General features: G+C 42.1%; 1 protein-coding gene and 1 pseudogene across 2 annotated transcripts in view; one reads left to right on the top strand and one right to left on the bottom strand.

Annotated features, from left to right (window-relative positions):
• Window positions 1-21996, bottom strand: part of Rreb1 (ras responsive element binding protein 1) — a 190450-nt gene that overhangs the window by 149488 nt on the left and 18966 nt on the right. The gene's annotated exons all lie outside the window — the stretch shown is intronic.
• LOC116081780 lies at window positions 732-1289 on the top strand (annotated as a pseudogene).

Below are 21996 nucleotides of genomic sequence, written 5' to 3'. Positions count from 1 at the left end.
CCTCTAACCCCTGAGCCCCTCTTGCCCAAGGGCAGATAATTTCCTGGAATGCCTAGGCTGTAGTTCATTTACGATAACAAGCCACTTGTTTTCACTTCAGTAAACAAAGCAGGTTGCCTCAACTGCCGCAGAATGTGTTTGATCGCTTATAAGTGGGAGATTCCGAGGATAGCCTTGTAGCTTCTACCTTTATAAACCACAGACTAAAGAAATTTGCTGCCATACTCTGGGAATCCCAGATTTTAACCTGTCCAGTGTCCATCGTCCTAGTCAGTATTTAATAAAACTTTCTTCAAATTTGGCTCAAAGTAGTAGTGGTCTTATTCTCTCCCTGAGGGATAAGACAGTTTGCAGAAGTTGTCTCTCTCCTTCCATCCTGTCCCAGAGATGGAACTCAGGTTGTTGGATTTGGCTATTGTGCTTTTACCCACTAAGCCACCTCACTAGCCCAAGTAACTGTCTTCATCTTAATTGGTTAATTAAATGAGACAAAGTCTTTTTAGATAGTCTTGGCTGTCCTGGAATCCATTATGTAGACCAGGCTCCCCTCTATGTCACAGAGATGTAACTAACTCTGCTTCCCTAGTACTGGCATAAAAAGCATGTGCCACCACGCCTTACCCAAGAAACAATCTTTAAAGTCCAGGATCTGATGCAATTATCTAGAGAATGTGACAGATAACACTGGTAACATAGCTCTTCCAGTAAGCCGCAAGAGGTGACCTGTGAAGATGGTTCGGTACTCTCTTGACCCAGAAAACCCCACAAAATCATGCGAATCAAGAGGTTCAAACCTTACTGTTCACTTTAAGAACACCCAGGAAACTGCCCAGGCCATCAAGGGTATGTATGCATATCCGCAAAGCCACCGAGTATCTGAAGGATGTCACTTTAAAGAAGCTATGTGTGCCATTCCAGCGGTATAAGGATGGAATTGGTAGGTGCACCCAGGCCAAACAGTGGGGCTGGACATGGGGACGGTGGCCAGAAAAATGTGCTGAGTTTTTGCTGCACATGCTTAAAAATGCAGAGAGTAATGCTGAACTTATGGGTTTAGACGTAGATTCTCTAGTCAATGAACACATCCAGGTGAACAAGGCACCTAAGATGCGCTGAGGAACTTACCGAGCTCATGGCCTGATTAACCCACATGTGAGCTCCATCTGCCACATGGAGATGACCCTCACTGAGAAGGAACAGATTGTTCCAAAGCCAAAAGTGGATGTTGCACAGAAGAAAAAGATATCTCAGAAGAACTGAAGAAACAAAAACTCATGGCACAGGAATAAATTCAGCATATAATAAAATGCAGATAAAGTTAAAAAAAAAAAAAAGACTGGTAACATAAAGTGTAATGCACATGACCCTCTATGCTATGAATCCCTTCCATAATTTATGATTTCTAAATTAGGTGGTTGTGGTACACACCTTTAATTCCAGCACTTGGGAGGTATGCTGATCTTTGTGTATTGGAGACCAATGTAATCTATAGAGTGAGTTCAAAGACAGCCAGAGCTGCACAGAGAAACCATATCTCAGAAAAATAAGACAAACCAATAAACAGACAAAACCAAAACCAAATAATATGGTTTCCATCAGTTCGTCACAGATGGTATTTTCTGCCTACACTGAAATTCAAATTTTAGATTCAGCTAAAGGTCTTCCTTCTTCAATTTCTTAGGCATTGTATTTTATCAGACAAAATGAAGACTACAAGGGGAGGCTGCAGTGGAGAGAGCATGGGTGGAGCTGCCCTGGCTCTGATACTGACAAGCTATGTTGTGGATACAGGTATCTACCTCTAACAAAGTCAATTCTTTCCCACCACTCTCACAGCCTTGCTGTGAAGATTAAAGAAGACAGAAATGTGCAGAGAGCGTCTGAGTAAGGCTCCTGGCCTACGGCAGGTGCTCAGTAAGCTGCAGCTCTTGTATCTTTTTAAATCAGATCTGTTGGTGGTGTCCTTTCATTTTCTGAGACATTCTAATAGTCCAGACTGCTCAAAGTCACTACTAAGGATAGTTTTAAAGTTCTGATCCTCCTGCCCCACTTCCCAAATTCCTACTACCCTGCCCAGTTTTAGGTAGTGCTGGGATTAAACCCATATACTAAGCTAGCACCCTACCTAGGAAGTCATATTTGCAGCCCTTAAAAGTATTCTCTTAAGAGCTACATTTCACAGTCATACATACTTAAGTCAATACAATCAAATTCCTTTGGCAATCTTCTCTTAAAAAAACAGAATAGTTGCTGGGCAGTGGTGGCATATGCCTTCAATCCCAGCACTTGGGAGGCAGAGGCAGGCAGATTTATGAGTTCGAGGCCAGCCTGATCTACAGAGTGAGTTCCAGGACAGCCAGGGCTACACAGAGAAACTCTGTCTCAAAAAGCAAAAAAAAAAAAAAAAAAAAAAAAAAAAAAAAAAAAAAAAAAAAAAAAAAAAAAAAAAAAAAAAAAAAAAAAAAAACCAAACAAACAAAATAACAACAAACAAACAAAAACCAGAACAGTGTTGCATGCATATCACTATTTCTAAACTGCCAAATATTAAGCATCCCTTAGGAGTACAAGTAGGTAAATGGCTTTATAAGTGGGTGCATGTCTGTTTATAATGTCCATATAAAACAAGTTCTCAGGTCAGGTCAGGCATATCTTCAGTCCTAGAGCTACAGAAGTAGAAGCAGAAGCAGGTGGATTTCTTGAGTTTGATACCAGCCTGGTCTACAGAATAAGACCCTGTCTTAAAACAAACAAACAAATAAGTAAATTTCTCATAGTCTGTGATGATATTATTAAAGTTATATATACCAATATCAGGTAAGATGACAAAACAGTTGTTACCAAAAGGAGTTAAAACTTTTTGTAATTGTAATTTTTAAATCTGTCTTACTGTTTTTTTGTTTTTTTGTTTGTTTGTTTGTTTTTCGAGACAGGGCTTCTCTGTATAGCCCTGGCTGTCCTGGAACTCACTCTGTAGACCAGGCTGGCCTCGAACTCAGAAATCTGCCTGTCTCTGCCTCCCAAGTGCTGGGATTAAAGGTATGCACCACCACCGCCCGGCTAAATCTGTCTTTTAAAATTGTGTATGTGTGTGTGTATGAGAAAGAGACAGAGAGACAAAGAGAGAGACAGAGAGAGAGAAAGAGAGAAAGAGAGAGAGAGAGAGAGAGAGAGAGAGAGAGAGAGAGAGAGAGAGAGAGAGAGAGAACATGTGAACACGTGTGTGCTTGGGAAGGCCCAAAGACAGTGAGTGTCTGATGTTTTTGGAGCCAGAGTTCAAGGCACTTTTGAGCCATCTGATGTAGGTGCTAACAACTCAATCTGGAATGGCAGCATTCACTCTTAGCCACTGAGCCATTTCTCTAGCCTCAAGTCATAAAATTTTTGGAGTCATTGAAATGTTGGCTCATTTTATATAAGCATATAAATCTGAAGATCCTACGATTGGTTAATTTGCTTTCATTATTTCAGGTGAATTTGGAGTAGGTTTTAATTTTTTTTTCTAAACTTTGTATGACAATGATGATGATGTGGTTGTGTGTGTGTGATATGTGCATGTAAATGCTTCCATGTAGAAGCCACAGCATTCATGAGAACAGAGGACTATTTTCAGGAGTTGGTTCTCTCTATTCTGAGAACCAAACTCAGGCTATCAGGCTTGTATGGCATCATCACCCACTGAGCCATCATGTTGATTCCCACCCACCCCCAACCCCCACCCCCCTCACCCCCTCACCCCCCACAATTATTTTAAAAGAGAGCTTTAGGCTAAATGTATGTGTGTGTTTGTGTGTGTGTGTGTGTGTGTGTGCGCGTGTGTGTGTAGGTGTGTGTGTGTGCATGTGTATGTATGTGTGTGTATGTGTGTATCATATGTATGTATGTGTGTGTATGTGTGTATCATATGTATGTATGTGTGTGTATGTGTGTATGTGTGTACCTGCATGCTTGTGTGTGAATAATATACTCAATCTAAAAGCTGCTGAATGGTGAAGGCTGAGCTGGAATCCAAGCTCTCTGACCTGCAGCCTAAATTTGGTCCTGCAGAAAACAAAGCATCTTAAATTCTTTGGACAAGTTTTTAGTGTTTTGATGGTTGAATTTGTTGTTGGTATTTTGGGAGAGAAAGTTGTGTCTTCTGTGAGAGCAGTACTCACTCTTAACCTCTAAGCCTTTTTTTTCCAGAAATTGAACTCCACTTTCAAATCAACATACTAAGCAGTTAAGAAGTGATGGGCGAGGACTGGGAGAAGAAGGACAAAAAAAAAAAAAAAGAAGTGATGGGCTCAGGGCATAGCTAGTAGATAGCAGAACTGAGAACTGAAAGGGACTAGATCTGAATTCCACTTTTGTTTGTTTGTTTGTTTGTTTGTTTGTTTTAGACACGGTCACATGGTAGCTCTGGGCCTCAGAGAGAATCTTCTGCCACTGCCTCTGATGGGTTTAGAGGAAAAGAACACCATACCCAGTCATCAATTCCAACATCTCACTCCAGAGTGGTGATGGGCCTGGTCTTCTCAGTGTAGACCAGGCTGGCCTTGAACTCACAGAGAAGCACCTACCTCTGCCAACAATCTTTTCTCTTAAGCGGGATGCTCTTAATCAATGAAATGAACACTTTAGACTTCAAAGTACATAAAGGAAGAAAAGAAAAAATTTAAAGAAGACAAGAGGGCTGAAGAGATAGCTCAGTGGTTAAGAGCACTGACTGCTCTTCCAGAGGTCCTGAGTTCAAGTTCCAGCAACCACATGGTGGGTCACAATCATCTGTAATGAGATCCGATGCCCTCTTCTGGTGTGTCTGAAGACAGTGACTGTGTAGTCATATAAATAAAATAAATAAATCTAAAAAATTAAAAGAAGACATGAATACTTAGTGAACAATCTATGATATTCTGCATCAACAGTAATAAAGTACACAGTAAGATTTCTTTCCCCATCAAACTAGTAAAACCTATCTGAAAAATTAAACTTCTAGTTTTAGTAAAGCTCAGAAAAGAGGATATATATACTGATGTGGAAATTATACTATTTTCAATTACTGTGAGTAGAAGCTTGGAAATTTAAAGATTATATCCCTTAACATTTTTTCTAAACTATACTTACATATTAATATATTGTGTGTATATGCATGTCTGAGCACATGCATTTGTCATGGTGTATATATGTTGAGATTAGAGGATAACTTGTGGAAATTGATTCAATTTCTCTCTCTTCAGGACCCATAGGAAAACTGACACGGGACTGCCACAAGTTCAAGACGCACCTGAGCAACAAAAGTGAGTTCTAGGCTAGCCTAGACCACCAAGTAAGACCCTGCCTCGAGGAAAATAAACAACAAATCAAAATAAGAAAAAAAAAATTCTTCCACATTAAGAAAACCTGCACTTGGGAGGCAGAAGCAGGTGGATTTCTGAGTTCAAGGCCAGCCTGGTCTACAGAGTGAGTTCCAGGACAGCCAGGACTACACAGAGAAACCTTGTCTTGAAAAACAAAAACAAAAACAAAAAGAAGAAGAAGAAGAAGAAGAAGAAGAAGAAGAAGAAGAAGAAGAAGAAGAAGAAGAAGAAGAAGAAGGAGAAGAAGAAGAAGAAGAAGAAGAAAACAATTGTAATTTTAAAAAAAGCAATCTTAAATCAGAAGAAGGCAATCTAGTTTAAGAGTATAGAGGAGGGCTGGAGAAATGCACTGAATGCTCTTCCAGAGGTCCTGAGTTCAATTCCCAGCAACCACGTTGTGGCTCACAACCATCTGTAATGGGGATCCGATGCCCTCTTCTGGTGTGTCTGCAAACAGCAACACTGTACTCACATACATGAAATAAATAAATAAATAAATCTTAAAATATTTTTTCATATAAAAAAATATAGAATTTATGCCTTGTGAGATGGCTCTGTAGATAAGGATGATTTCTACCAAGCCTGACAAACCCAAGTTTGACCCCTAAAATCCACATGATAGAAGGTGAGAACTAACTCCTGCAAGGGGCCCTCCAACCTCCACACAACACTGTGCCAAGGTGTGTGGGGTGGGGGTGGGGTGGGGGTGTATGTATGCATATACACACAAAGTAAAGTATTGAGAAAAGAACATGGTGTTTAACCCCCATGATTTGTGGTTAAATGTTCCAAGCTTCAGTATATAATTGGAATCAAAGATAAAAATGTGTTTTGGAACTTGAATCAGATGTAAACTAAGGTACAGATTTCTATCACATAAAGAAACCAGCCCCAGGACCAAAGGGAGGAAAATGTTTCTTCTAAGGGAGTTGACAGCCTTCCAATATTCAAATCTGTAGGAAGGTTCATAAATACTCCACACAGAGACCATTTGTGGATGAAATAATTACCTCTGTTTCAAGATAGGATGGGCCCTGGGATGGCATGCCATGCCTTTAATCCCAGCACTTGGGAGGCAGAGGCAGGCGAATTTTGAGTTCGAGGCCAGCCTGGTCTACAGAGTGAGTTCTAGAACAACCAGGGCTATACAGAGAAACCCTGTCTTGAAAAAACAAACAAACAAACAAAAAACAAAAACAAAAAAAGAGAAATATCTGGAAGGAAAAGTTAATGTTACCATTAATTGTTGGTCATATCGTTGTGTGACTAAAAAACAAAAAAATTAATGGAAATACATTAAAGAGAACTCTAACAGTAATAACCACAATTTATTGGAGGCTAGCATACCAAGCAGTGGATTCATGTGTTGTTCAGGTCATGCATCGGGTCAGTAGCAGACCTGAAATTTAAACCCAGCTCTCATTGGACCTGGGAGTGCACATCTGTGGTGTAAGTACTTAGAATAATATTTACATCATAAGTCCAAATAAGTCTAGGCTACGGAGCAAAACGAGATCATTATCAATACACACACCCCCACACACAAGTCACAGACACACACACACAAGTCTTCTTGTCTGCAAAATTATGTTCTTTTCAATGTAGTATTGCTTTGCTTTAAAAAGTGGACAATTAGCCATCATCAATTCCAGTACTTGGGAGACAGAGATAGGAGGATTTCTGTGGGTTTGAGGCCAGCCTGGTCTAAATAGCGAGTTACAGGACAGCCAGCCTATGTAGAAAAGACTCTGTTTCAACAAGTATACAAATGAAAAACAGAAGGAAGACAGACAGACAGAGAGAAAGAAAGGGAGAGGACAATTATAAGAGCTTCTTCCACACACCTGCATGGTGTTCTCATTATGAAAATACTGACCGTCAAAAACACACAATTTTTAAAGCCCATGCACAAAGCAACAAAGTGAGGTTTTTTTTGTTTTGTTTTGTTTTGTTTTGTGGGTTTTTTTTTTTTTTCTTTTTTTGGTTTTTCGAGACAGGGTTTCTCTGTGTAGCCCTGGCTGTTCTGGAACTCATTCTGTAGACCAGCCTGGCCTTGAACTCAGAAATCCACCTGTCTCTGCCTCCCAAGTGTTGGGATTAAAAGCGTGAGCCACCACTGCCTGGCGGCACAAACCTTTAATACTAGGCAAAGGGAGACAGATTTCTGTGACACCTGCCTGCTCTACATAGTGAGCTCCAGGCCTGCCAGGATTAGAGAATAAGACCCTATTTTTTTAAAAAAAAAAAAAAAAAAAAAAAAAAAAAAGGACATCATAAGGCTAGAGAAATGCTTCAGCAGGTCAGAGCACATCCTGCCATGTATGATGACTTTCATTTGATCTCTAAGACTCACACGGTCAGAGAGAAGTAATGGCCAAAAGTTGTCCTCTGACCTCTATATGCATGTACCTACACCCACATCTATATACAAAATTTAAAAAAAAAAGAATGTAATTTTTTAAAATGTGCATTCTAAATTTATATGATGAAGGCAATTCCAACTAAAACTTCAAGTGTACATAGACAAATAAAATATAGAGATGTAAAAAAATAATTCTCAGCTGGGCAATGGTGGCACATGCCTTTAATCCCAGTACTTGGGAGGCAGAGGCAGGCGGATTTCTGAGTCTGAGGCCAGCCTGATCTGCAGAATGAGTTTCAGGACAGCCAGGGCTACACAGAGAAACCCTGTCTCGAAAAACTAAAACAAAACAAACAAAATTCTCAGGTGCATCTGAAGCAAACAAGTGAGGATATAGCAAATAAGATTTGGGTGAGAGGCTGGGCATGGTAGTATAAACCTTGGAAGACTGAAGCAAGAGAACTGGGAGTTTGAGGCCAGCTAGGTGGAACTAGGGAGACAGGTCAGGTAAAGGTGCTCACCATCAAATCTGATGACTTGAGTTTGCTCCTCAGATCCCATAGGATAAGAATGAGCTCATTGTCCTCTGACCTCCACTCATCCACACATACAGAAGCAGAAATAAATAAATGGAGTTTTTTAAGTGTTAAGGCCAGACAGAGAGATACTGTTAAAAATAATAACAACAGAACAACAAAAGTAAATAAAAACAACTTTACTAAAAAACTATAGACAGAGGAGATACTAGATATTAAATATTTTTGTTCTTTTTTCTTTTTTTAGATTTATTTATTTATTATATGTAAATATACTGTAGCTGTCTTCAGACATCCCAGAACAGGGCATCAGATCTCATTACGGATGGTTGTGATCCACCATGTGGTTGCTGGGATTTGAACTCAGGACCTTTAGAAGAGCAGTCAGTGCTCTTAACCGCTGAGCCATCTCTTCAGCCCCTAGATATTAAATGATTATGAAGGCTGCAAGCAAGATTGCTTAGTGGGTTTTAGTGTTTGGTGCCAAGCCTGAGAACTTGAGTTTGATCTCAGGAACATGTCTATATGATTCATGTTAAAAATAAAAAAACTGATTCCTGAAAGTTGTCCTTTTGAACTATACACACACACACACACACACACACACACACACACACACACACACACATTACAATAAACAAATGCATCAAAATTTTAGAAAAATGACTACAGATCTAGAATTAAAAGAATAAGAAGTAGACAAGAAAAAACAAATGACACTGGAGTTGACACCTTTTGGATGCCTGTGGTCCAAACAATCAGGAAGTAGTGTGTCGAGGGCGTGGAAAAACTGCTGCTTGTCTGCGTTGGTCAGAACGGAAAAAGGTTGGTAGTTCCTTGAAAAATTAAAAATAGAACTGGCATATGATTTAGCAATGATACTTCTGTGTATATACCCTGAAGAACTGAAAACAGGGTGTTGAAAAAATATCTGTACATTTATGCTGATAGCAGCATTGGGCAACAGTAGCCAAGAGGTAGACATTACCCAAAAGTCCATTGATGGGTGAATGAATAGACTGAAAAATGCAAACTACAGAATACTTTTTCTTTGTCTTGCTTTTTTGAGACAGGACCTCACTGCCTCTCCCTCCTGAGTTTTAAGATTAAAGGTAAGCACCACTAAAGATTTATTTCTATCTTATTTTATTATTTATTTACTTATTTATTTGGTTTTTTGAGACAGGGTTTCTCTGTGCAGCCCTGGCTGTCCTGGAACTCACTCTGTAGACCAGGCTGGCCTTGAACTTAGAAATCCACCTGCCTCTGCCTCCCAAGTGCTGGGATTATATTTCTATTTTATGTATGTGGATGTTTCACCTTGCAAGTATGTTTGCACACCATACGTGGGCCTAGCAGGCGCCAAGTGGAGGCCAGAATAGAATATCAGATCTGTTGGAACTGGAGTTATAGGTGGTTGTGAACCACCACATGGGCAGTGAGAATTGAACCTAGGTTCTCAGAAAGAGCAGCCGGTGTTCTTAACTGCTAAGCCCTCTTCTTCCACAGGATACTGCTTAGCTTTAGACAGTAAGGAGGTTGCTGGGGTTGTAGCTCACTGAAGGAATACTTGTCCAGCAAGCCTAAGGTTTGATACTAGCAACACACACACACACACACACACACACACACACACACACACACAAAGTGGGGTGGGGCAGTGACTCTGACATACACTCCAAATCGATCAACCTCGAGGATATTCTGCTAACAATAGATACCCTATGTTTCTAACTACATAAGGTTCCTAGAGCAGTCAGACTCCTAGAAGGAGGAAGCAGAAGAGAGGTTGCCGGGGGGTTATGGGTGGAGAAATTGGAAGTCAGTATTATTTCAGGACAGTTTCAGTTTGGGAAGACGAAAAGGATTGTGGGGCTGGATGGTGGTGATGGTTGCACAACGGGTGTGAGTGTTCTCTGTAGGGTGACCTCTACACTTAAAAACAGTTAAGCTGGTAAAAGTTATACTAATGCACACCTCACCCCAATTTAAAAAAAACAAAAACAAAATAAAACAAAAAAACCCAAAAGAAAACTACTGCCAATGTGAATGTTGAAGCCAATGACCAATCTAGCAGCTATTTTACCCGAAGATGTAGACTGCCCTTCAGAATGTTGCTGGCACACAACAGTGCCCCGAGACTGAGAGAATGGGATGTTCTGGCAGGGTGAGAGGAGGGTTAAGCTTGGCTTCTATGGTTCAAGTAGAAGAACATGAAACACTACAGGAACTGGGTGAGTGCTGAGACCATAAAACAATGTGGAACAATTTCCTTATCACAGTCTCCTGCCTTAGAGTTCTTTACCAAAGCAGTTTACAAGGGCAAAGTTCTGGGCCCTCAGAACTCCTGGGGTTTGGCTCCTGTGATGTGGAAAGACTTCTTTCCTGTGCCAGGGAACACACTCCAGGGGCTTTGCTGTGAGCTGGGAAGGATGGCAGCCCATCACAGTTGCCTGAGGGGTCTGATCGGAGCACTTGCTCCAGTCACGGGGACTCCAGGGACAGGGATTATTCTTCTGAGAACTTCATTTTGCTACAGATGCACACTTCCACTAGTGGCACACCTGAAGAACTCACCTGTCCTCAAGCTGGGGACCATTCAACTCTAAAAGCATGTTTCCTTTTTAAGACCAGATTCAATTGCTCTCTGAAGCTCCCTTTAGTCTCTGGCCACCTACTGATTTTTTTTTTTTTTCCCCAGTGCCAGAGCTGGGCTGAAAAAGAGCAATAGCCTGGCCTCGTTCAAAGGAAAGCGAGAAGAGCTGGAGTCTGGAAGCTAGACAGGCTTCATTATTCAATACCCAAGGGATTTGCAAGAGACTCGCTCACACACACTTTGCGACTACCCTTCCCTCAAGGAAAAGCCAATTATATCTCCTACCTAAGGAGTTTAGCAGGAGTTATGTAGTGCAAAGAAAAGGCAGATATAACAACGTTATCCCAGGCAAGAGGACGGAAGATGAAAAGGTGACAGGATTCAAGCATATTTGCTCATTTGTACTAAGTTTCCAGTGTGTGTGTGTGTGTGTGTGTAATGATAATGACTTGCTGGTTCATATTTTAAAAGGATTAACATTTACTTTCACTTTCTAATGAAGTCCCCAATCTTAAAAAAAAAAAAAAAATCCGAGTTCTGTGGAAGGCATTTAATTTAAACTAAAGTCGTTTGATTCATAGAGAGAGCATTCTGTTAGATGTGGCCCTTGAGAGGAGAGAGGGAGCTAGAGAAGAAGCCCCGACTCATTCAGGAAGAGGCACACAGGAAGCGAAAGGTGGCTTGATGCTGGGTTTTCAGTCTCTGACCTTGCAGGGAAGTGGAGCAGGTGCAGTCATGGGAGCTGAGGGCCAGCTGTGCCACAACCAGGTTGTAAAGGATGCTAGAAAGTAAGTTGCATTTTTGAACAACACACGGGGGTGGCTCTGTGCAGAAAGATCAAAAAACTACAACTAAAAAAAAAAAATCCTGAGTCCAGGAAGGGCTGGTAAATTTAGGGAGTGTCCCAGGTGCTCAACCTGACAGAGGTGCTGCCATCTGGATGGAGAAGGATTGAGGGCTGGGTGGTTGGCTCAGTGGCAGAGAGGCTTGCCCAGAATGTTGGTGGGCCTGTGTTCCATCTTCAGCACTACTTTAAAAAAAAAAAAAAGATTCAGAAAGATGTTCTCAAACACAGAAAGAGCTTCCAGGGTGAGATGAGCCACCTAAGAGAGCACTCCCCGTTCTGAGTTCTGAGAACTGATCTCACTCGCTTAAGTTTCTTCAAATGGCCAGGCAGAGACTTAGACTCAGGAGCTCTGACTGCAGAGGTCAGGGTTGTGTGGTCTTCTCACTCTGTTGAATCTGAAAGCATCCGGTGACATGGGGTCAGAAAGTGACTTGACAAGGCCGTGTGGCTCTGTGCTGGCAGTGACTTGCCTTCTCCGTCATAGAAGGTGCAGCAATAGGACAGAGTCCCTGAACTCTGCCAAGTACTGTGGTTTTTGTTTGCATCCTGCACAGAGTTTAAAAAGTCTGGGAAAGGAGGCACGATGCCCCGTCTGGGATTGCAGGAGAGTGTAAACCGCCCACCAAGCCCCCTGGAGTGCCTGCATCTTTCTGGAGGGAAGCATTTGCCTTCAGCCTCCAGGAGTACCACATTGCTTGAAGGCCTTGCTTCTATTGCCCTTGCTGTTTCCCATCCATTTGCTTTTTCTGTTTTTTTTTTCATTTTCCTTTTTTCTTTTTTTCTTTTTTCTTTTTTCTTTTTTTTAGACAGAGTTTCTCTGTATAGCCCTGGCTGTCCTGAAACTCACTCTGTAGACCAGGCTGGCCTCAAACTCAGAAATCCTCCTGCCTCTGCCTCCCAAGTGCTGGGATTAAAGGTGTGTGCCACCATGCCCGGCCCCCATCTTCCCATTTTCTAAGCATCGAAAGATACTGTTAATGTTGAGCCTTGAAACCAGGGCTTTCTGCAAACTAGGCAGGTGCTTTACTGAACCCCAGACCCCAGGATCCCCCTTCCTGCAAATCTGGCTATGTAACCTAAGATGACCTGGAAGCTTTGGGGCTTCCACATGCTAGGATTGCCAGCATGTGTACCCCATGCTAAATAGTGAGATCCTCCCACACCCTCGACATATGCACATGGGCACCACCATCCCCAGATTTGGATCAGGAAGTTGATTAGAAATAAATGTACACTTGCGTATTAAAAACCCAGGCTTAAATTTGAGCCAAGTGATTAGCCTACAGGATCTCATTTAACCCTTTTTGATCACCCTTTGAGGTAGACAGGATGCCCCACTTATGGAAGACAGGTTTTAGAGAGATTAACTCACCAAGGTCACAGAGTGAAGGGGAGACATTCTAAAGTCTCTGCTCTTAACACCTTGTTCTAAAGTGTGAACCAACACAGTACCCTGTCCAGAAATCACAACCCTTTCTCTGTCCATGGCCCCCCTCTCTACACTGTCCCTCTCTGAAATAGTGATGATGACCCTTTTCACAAGGGGTCAAAGGGTCATTGCTAAACCAGTATACCAAGTATAACTTACTCTGTTCAGATGACCTTGAACTACAAAAGCCAGCTGAATACCATTCTCTCTGTGTGAGCAACTGACCCTGAAGACGGCTGCTGCCAACATTCGAACCGTAAGGGAAAAGCTCACATCAATTTGCTGAGGTAGAAGAAGGGGGTCAATTCGCCACAACCTCTTGCCAGTTACAGACACACTTGGCTGTGTTCCCGTTCTTCCTTCTGACAAGCATTCTCCAGGACGTCAGATTCAGGAATAGTGGGGAGAGATTCTTATTTAAACTGGGAGAGGGCTGTGGAAGGAAAGGGAGGATTGCTTGAACAGAGGTGCATTTTTTTTTCTGCTCCTTCAGTGCACCCAAACTTTACCAAGCCAACAGGACAAAGGTTAGGGGAGAGCTGATAAGCCGGGCAACAGATCTACCGCTGAGAGGCCGAGAGTGCCAGGCTGCCAGAGTCACTTAACTCTCTGAAGAGACACCACAGAAGAGAAGATGCATGGCAGGCTTAGTTGGTGAAGTATGTCAGGCTAAGGAGTGTCTTTGTCTCTTATCATGGTACTGGGTTCTGAATTGAGGGCCTCAAGCATGCTAGGCAAGTGTTCTATCACTGAACTAGAGCCCCAACCCATTTTACTTTATTGTGTATCATTTCTGAGACACAGTCTTAACTAAATTGCCCAAGTTGGCCTGGAACTCACATTGTAGTAGCTCAAGCTGGCTTTCAACATGCAATTCTCTGCCTCAGCTTGTACACCAGTCCTGGTTCAGGAATTTTGGGGGAGGTGAGAGGGTATAGAGATGAATTCTAGGGATTGAACCCACAGCCTAACACATGCTAAGTCCATGTTCTACCGGGGAGCTATCTGTCCAGGTGAGCATCCAGGGGAAAGTAGAAAACTGTATTCTTGGAGCTCAGAGGTCTGGGGAATGGTTCTTTTCTGATGGTTCTACTATCGCCAGTTACTGTCTTGGCTACATCCTTCACACCTGTTGTCAGTGTTTCAAATGATGGAAAGATATCAACTGAAGAGGATGTTTCTGACAAATTCAGGCAAGAGCACGCCCTGATTCCACTCCCTTCCCCCCAGTGAGCCTTGTTGCAAATAGGTGTGCACCTGTGAGCTCTCCATTGAGGATTTATCCTGGTTCCTTAGACTTCTGGAAGGCACTGGAAGAGCCCAGATCACATGGGTTCAGGTTGCAAATATCAACTGTATTTGGGGTTAGTACACAAAGCAGTTGCCACACTGGGCACGACCATAAGTCACTGTGTCTTTTGGTCACTGATGGAGAAAGTTCTCTAGCAGGGAGGTAGAAAGAAGGAAGGAGGTAGAGAGACAGATCAGAAGAGGCTGCTGTGGGGCCAGAAAGGAACAGATAGAAATAAACAAACAAAAACCTACTGGGACAGAACTAGGAAAAGTCTAGGTGAGCAAAACTTACTGGGTTTGCTTACAAATAAGTCTTAACAAATAAAAATCATTTACAAGCCCAGCTTGGTGGCTCTCTACCATAATCTTTACACTTGGGAGGCTAAGGCAGGAGGATGGCTGAGAGTGTGAGGCCAGCCTAGGCTACATAGCCAGTTCTAGACCAGCTTGAGTTAGGAACAAGACCCTGTTTCAAGATAAATAAATAAAGTCAGCTACAGACCCGGGAAGGTTACCTCTAGCAGACACTTTAAACAATTGCCATGACAAGGAGAGAAGTGATTTGACACTTGACCTAGCTCAGGCAGGTAAAGATAGCGTTGCTGTGAGGGTTTCCTGGAGCATGTGGCCGTGCTTCCTCTGGCTGTGCCCCTTTGGGGAGTTCTCTTGGTTGACTGACTGCACCCTTTCCTGCATTCGGTTTAGACAAGTTCTTTTGGAAAATGCTACCCGGGTTCACCTGCTGCTTTTGCAGAGCAAGGTTCCCAAGCCTGGATGTGGCAGAGGTTTCTTCTCCTCTGCTCTCTGATCTGTTCGAGAACATGGTTGAAATATTCGTTGTGAGATGCAAGTGTTACCACCTGGGTGCTGCTTTCTCTAAAAAGGATGTGGGAACTAGTAAATGGGAAGTCCAACAGACTACCTAAAACAAATGCGCTGTGAAAATGCACAGATCCTGCCCCCGACCGACTTCCTCATTGCTGGGTTGAGGATGAAAGGCAGGGAGGGCCTCACACATTCTAGGCAAGTACTCTACTGTTGTTACACACCTAGCCCTCGGCCCCCATTAGATGACAACTCACTTTCCCTGTTCCTACCTATTTCCATGTCCTTGCCCATGCAGACATCTAACCACTTACTCCTACTATAGGGTCGGTATGCTGAAGAAATTGAAGTGCAGAGGATATTCCTCCCAGCGCCTGGTCCACGGGGAAGAGTATCAACCCACCAATTCCACAGACACAGATGTGTTGATATGCGCTGATCCTAACACAACAACAGATAGGTTGTAAGTTCCATAAGGGCAGAACCGCCTTCTCTCTTTTACTGAATGCTGTACTAGTCCTAGTGTTAAGTGAATGCCCATCAGATGAGTATATCAATAGGCAAAGCAGAGATGTCAAGCTGTTTGAAACAATCCTGCGGGTTTGGGCTGGGGTAGTGGTCACAGCATCATGTGGGCCACTTCAGGGACCACAGCCAAATATTGTGGACTGTTTTGCTTTGAGTTTTGCTATTCTGCAGTGCTGAATAAGGAGCAAACCCTCCCTCAGGCATGCTAGGTTACCCCTAGGCTATACACCCAGCTTCTGCTTTGTGTATTGTAATTAGTATCCCAAACCAACAAGTCTATTGTGAGCACCTCTCTGACACAAGGATTCTTAGACATGTTGGTCTCAAGACTCTTTTGAACATGTACGGTTATTGAACAGGACCCCAAATAGTGCCTGTGTGTTATGCCAATGGGTGCTTTATATATTAAAGAGCAAAGCATAGAGATAGAAAAGTAATTATTCATTCAATTAAAAATAGTAACTTGTGCCAGGCAGTGGTGGCGCACACCTTTAATCCCAGCACTTGGGAGGTAGAGGCAAGCAGATCTCTTGAGTTTGAGGCCAGCCTGGTCTACAGAGTGAGTTCCAGGACAGCCAGGGATATACAGAGAAACCCTGTCTCGAAAAACCAACAAAAGAGAGAGAGAGAGAGAAAGAGAGAGAGAGAGAGAGAGAGAGAGAGAGGTAACTCATCATGTTAATATAAATGTCATATTTTACAAAAATAACTATTTTCCCACAAAAAGTTAATGAGAGGAATGACATGGCTTTATTTATTTATTTTTTTAAAATCTCTGAATAGTTGGTTTAATAGATAAAGGTTGCCAGATTCTGTGCTCAGTCTGTTGCAATAGCATACATCTAGGAAAGCCAGGGGAGCAAAGGAAATAATACAAATAATATTTTAATGTAGCTATAAAAATTATGTTGACTCCATATGCTCCTAAAAAGATGTCAGAAATTCCCAAGGAACCCCCAAACCAGTGTTCCAGAACAGCTGCATCATCAAAAATGAAAGTAAGATGTCATCTTTTGCCAGGTATAGTGGCAAATACCTTTGATCCCAGCACTCTGGAGGTAGTTGCAGACAGAGATCTCTGTGAGTTCAAGACCAGCCTGGTCTACATATTGAATTCAAGGCCACCCACATATAGTGGCTAAGTTGCTATCAAGGGTATGTAGTACACGTGTTCACCTGTGTGTGGACAGTTCCCCATACAATCTGAAACTGACCTCCCTACTCTCTCTTCAAACTTGCTCCTCATTAGTGGGAATACTGGTATGCTTTATTTTATTTTATTTTTTAATGTAATTTTTAGCTCCTCAGAGTCAAGGTATTTTATGGCCTATTCTGCATCTTCTTTCAAACTGGTTTATATTGAGTGAGCTGACTCTTTGTCAAAGCATTTGCTGAAAACCAAAAACCATTCCTCCTCCTTAAGGCCATCTGTGGAAAACAGTGTTAAGTTGTTCTTTCCCAATGTGGCCTAAACTCAGATGCCCCATTTCCTGGGCCAGGGCTTGGCAGGATCTCACAGATGACACTCCTGGGTTGGTATAAGCAGTCTACACTCATTTTCCTCAGATTGATGCAATATTGGAAAAGAAAACATAAGAGATGTTATGATTATTTTCCAAACTACTTCTTACAAAGTAAAGCATTAGTGTGGTATTATTTGTTAGTACCACAAGGCCCCATAACAATCAGGTTGTTTTCTTTCTCAAAGAGTAGTTTACTGCTTCCTATTAAATTGTTATTATGAAGACCCACAGCAGGAAGGTGTTAGGACCAAGCAGAATGCTAGGTTTGTCTTGTACAACTGGTTTGTTTTCAGTTTCCTAGAGTCCTCTGAACTAAATAACGAATGGCTCCTATTAGCTGCTTTGAGTGATAGCAAGACATTCAACATCAGCTTTGTAGATCATATTTAGCAAATAAGATAAAGAGGGTTTTCTTGTTTGTTTGGTTTGGTTTGGTGTTTAGTTTTAGAGAGAAGTTTATTTAGATTCATTGGTGGAAGAGGAGTCCTAGTAAGAGCAACACAGAGTGAGGGTCTCAGAAGCTAAGACACCGCCAAGCTGCCGGAATAAGCTACATCTTATGATGTGTTTTGTCTCAGTCCACCTTCCCCCAAGCTTTATTCTGCACCTACCCACTTATCTATTGATTTAATTAATTAAGTGTTTGGTTCCAGGGTTGGGATACAGCACCTCAAATACGTTAAGTATAATCTACCACTGACCTACACTCCAAACACCAACTTATGTATTCCTTTCTTTCTTTTTTGTTACATATTTATATTTTTAAATACTATTGTATTATGTATATTTCTTTTGTTCTGTTTTAGGATGATGGAAAGTAAAAATATGGTTAATTTAAGTATATTTCACCTTTAATATGCTTTATTTATTGTTTTAGATTGATGTGATTTTCTACTTATAAATGTTTTGTCGGTATGTATGTCTGTGTATCACATGCACTCGTAGTATGAGAAGAGATTGGAAGAGGGCACCAGGTCCCCTGGTACTGAAGTTATGGATCATTGTGAGCTACTATGTGGGTGCTAGGAATTGAACCTAGGTCCTTTGCAAGAGCAACAAATGCTCTAAACCATGGAGCCTTCTCCCTAGCCTATATATATAATATATATTTAAAGACAAGGTCTCACTCTATAGTCAGCATGGCCTGAAAATCAAGATCCTTCTGCCTTAGACTCCAGCTAATGTCCTTCAGTTAAACCAAGTTTCAAAGGAATGTCAGAAGTAAATGGTTGAAACATGAATGTAGGGAGTGGGTACTGCTTCTCTGTTTCCCTGTAACCCCAGGCTACCTTCTAACTCATGGCTTCTAATTCCTGCCTCAGCCTCCGGAGTATGGGGATTACAGGCGTGAGCCTCCACACCTACCTCATTTGTTTTCTAGAGTCTGTGTGATGTTACTCTCCAGATGGTTACTTAACAATAGAAACATTCTGCTACACATCTATAAGGCACTGTAGTGGTGTCTGTATGCAGAAACTCTCCTGGGATTAGAGGAAAAAAAATGCCTGGGAAACGAAGGTGTCACTTTTCATGTCTACAAATACCTGAGAAAGACAATGATTTCTTCCCTGTTGGGCAGGTGAGAAAACTGAGCTGGCTTCCCCCTAAATTTAAATAATTTCTCTAAGGTTATTTAATAGGTGGGAAGTGTTAAAGACGGGATTTGAAATCAGGCCTATGTTGCTTAAAAGCTCAAAGGGGTGTGTTCATTCTGTGAAAACATTGTGATATACGTAGGGCTTATTTTAAATAAATTAGAAAATTTAAATAATGGATTCTTTATTATATCTCTTCCATTTAGTATCCATTTTCTAAGACACAGGTCGAAGAGAGACAGCATGGGTTAGAACCTACGCTTATGTATCCAAGGCCTTGGTAAGACTAGATCTAAAAACAATAATCATAGCTGGGCTTGGAGGATCTGGCTTATAATCCCTGTACTTGGGAGGCTAAGGCAAGAAGATTGTTGTTGCCTGAGCGACACAGTGAGTGCCAGGTAAGCTAGGGCTACACAGCAAGATCCTGTCACAAATAACCGCCACCACTATCATTACCATCATCATCATCATCATCATCATCGTTAGTATACACCTCTTCCTTTTTAACCTTTTGAGTACGTTTTCTCTCTGTCTCTTTTAGAAATCATATTTTAAAAAACATTATTTTATTTTAGGTACATGGGTGTTCAGCTTGTGTACCACGTGCCTCCCTGGTGTCTATAGAAGTCAGAAGTGTCAGGTCCCCTGGAACTGGAGTTATGGATGATCGTGAATTACCATATAGTTGATGCAAGCTGAACCCAGGTTTTCTACAAGTGTTTTTAACTGCTGAGCCATCTCCCCAGCTCCCGTATTTTCTCTTTTAAGATTTTCCATGTATGTGCGTGTGCGTGTGTGTGTGTGTGTGTGTGTGTGTGTGTGTGCTGTGTTTGAGGGGGTGGGCCTGTACATTCCACAGCACCCATCCAGCATTCAGAGGACAACTGCAAGACGCAGCTCCCTCTTCCCACCTTGTGGGTTCCACAAGTCTAACTCACATTGTTGGGCCAGTGCAGCAAGCTCCTTTATGGGCTGAGCCATCTTGTCAGTCTGTACTTTCATTTTTTTCCAGACTACAGGTAAGCAAGTGGCATGCCTGAGTGAGTGTCATCTTCGTATCCTAGCTTTGACGTAGGAGTTGTATAGCCATTAGGTCTCTATGCTTGGTTTCCTGTGAAACGCATTATTGATAAGAATTTGGCGAGAAACAGATGAAAAGCTACTTTCAATGCTCAGCACACAGCCCAGGATAAGGCAAATACCTCATAGCAATAGATCCTCGTAGTTTTCCAACTCTCTAAAGCCCTCTAATCTCTATATGGACAGGGACAAAGAGGTCTCCGGTTTGTCTGATATGCCGCAAGCCCTTGTGCATGCGTCTCTTTTGTGAGCTACCTATTCCAAGCCACAGCAACTTTAAACACTTGGTAAGGATTTCCTAACGCAATGAATAATTCATAGAGTGTCTAGCAGAACTCTTAAGCTACAACTAAGATGCACACAGACCCCTTAGAGATGTAGCTCAGAGGCAAAACTCTTGCCTAGCCTGCAGGAGGGGCTGGGGTCAATCCTCAGCAGAATGAAACAGCCAAGCAAAGCAAGTTGATTCTTGCTGGGCAGTGGCGGTCCCAGCACTCAGGAGACAGAGGCAGGCAGATCTCTGTAAGTTCGAGGCCAGCTTGATCTACAGAGCTAGTTCTAGGACAGCCAAGGCTACACAAAGAACTGCTGTCTCAAACAAACAGAAAACAAAGTAGACTCCCCTGGTTCCCTTTTGGCTAGCACACCTTCTTTTGCAATTAACTAAGAGGTTCATAAAGAACATGAAAACTTTGCATTAAAGGTTAGATGCTGGAGCTGGAGATGGCTCAATGGTTAAGAGGACTGACTGCTCTGCCAAAGGTCCTGAGTTCAATTCCCAGCAACCACACACATGGTGGCTCACAACCATCTGCAATGAGATCAGTTGCCCTCTTCTGGTGCGTCTGAAGATAGCTACAGTGTACTTACCTATATAAAATAAATAAAACTTAAAAAAAAAAAGCTTAGATGCTATGTATGCAATCAAACATGGCTGAGCCTCTGCCTGCTCTTTTGTTAACAAAAGTTCCCGAACAAGAGACTGCATTCTATGAAAACCCAAGGTGCTCATCTCACACATTGCTAAATGAGTGTCAGCCACCTAACTTTCCATCTGATGACATTTTCCACTAAGTGATAAGTAGAGCCGGCCAGTGGTGGTGCATGCCTTTAATCCTAGCACTTAGGAGGCAGAGGCAGGTGGATTTCTGAGTTCAAGGCCAGCCTGGTCTACAGAGTGAGTTCCAGGACAGCCAGGGCTATACAGAGAAACCCTGTCTTGAAAAACCAAAAAAAAAAAAAAAAAGATCAGTAGTGATCCATGGAACCCCAGTCCACCATGCCGCCTTCGTCATTAGTAGCAAGTCCTGATTGATGAACACTATGCCCAGGAACCTTTCAATAGGCTGGAATGTCTCTGCCTTCCATGCTGTCTAAGTAATTCCCTTGGTCTAGAATGGGCCCAGGAATTTGTGTTTTAGGTGAATTCCCGGAATGAGGTAGACACAGGTCCTAAGTGAGTTGACAAATATTAACTAAGAAAAAAAAAACCCATGACAGATACTGTTTTATAGCTTATTAAAGGAACTGGGCCAACTTTTGGGTGATTCCCCGGTCTCTCCAAGGGAGGGCTTTATGGTTTGGGTAAAAACCATTAAGAACACATTGGTTTCTTTGCTGGTTTCAGTTTGAGTCTCTGTGTCTTCCAACAAAGTGAAATCACACACAGCCTGGCAGCTTTAGTCTGAGCCTCCCTCCCACGTGAATCAGAGCCACGTGACGAAGCCCATGCTGAAGAACCGAAACCCGAGGAGACCGAGGCGAGGGGAGCGGATGTTAGGTTTTCCTTTCCATCTGTTCCTTTCCGTTATTCTACGAATTCTTCCTTGTGATTTTGATGTTCTAAGTTACTATCCTAGAATTATCATATGGAGTCTTTTGTCTGGCTTGGCAAGACTCACCCATGTTGAAGCATCTATCAATGTTTCAACCTCCATTTTACTATCAAATCCTTTCACCAATTAATGGCTATATGGGCTGCTTTGTGAATAATGTAATTTTTTGTATGAGCATATATTTAAAAACATTATAGCTCCACAG

This window comes from Mastomys coucha, unplaced genomic scaffold, assembly GCF_008632895.1.
Source record: "Mastomys coucha isolate ucsf_1 unplaced genomic scaffold, UCSF_Mcou_1 pScaffold7, whole genome shotgun sequence".
NCBI lineage: Eukaryota > Metazoa > Chordata > Mammalia > Rodentia > Muridae > Mastomys > Mastomys coucha.
The sequence above is the reverse complement of the archived record's forward strand: the minus strand, read 5'-3'. Positions and strand labels throughout refer to the sequence as shown.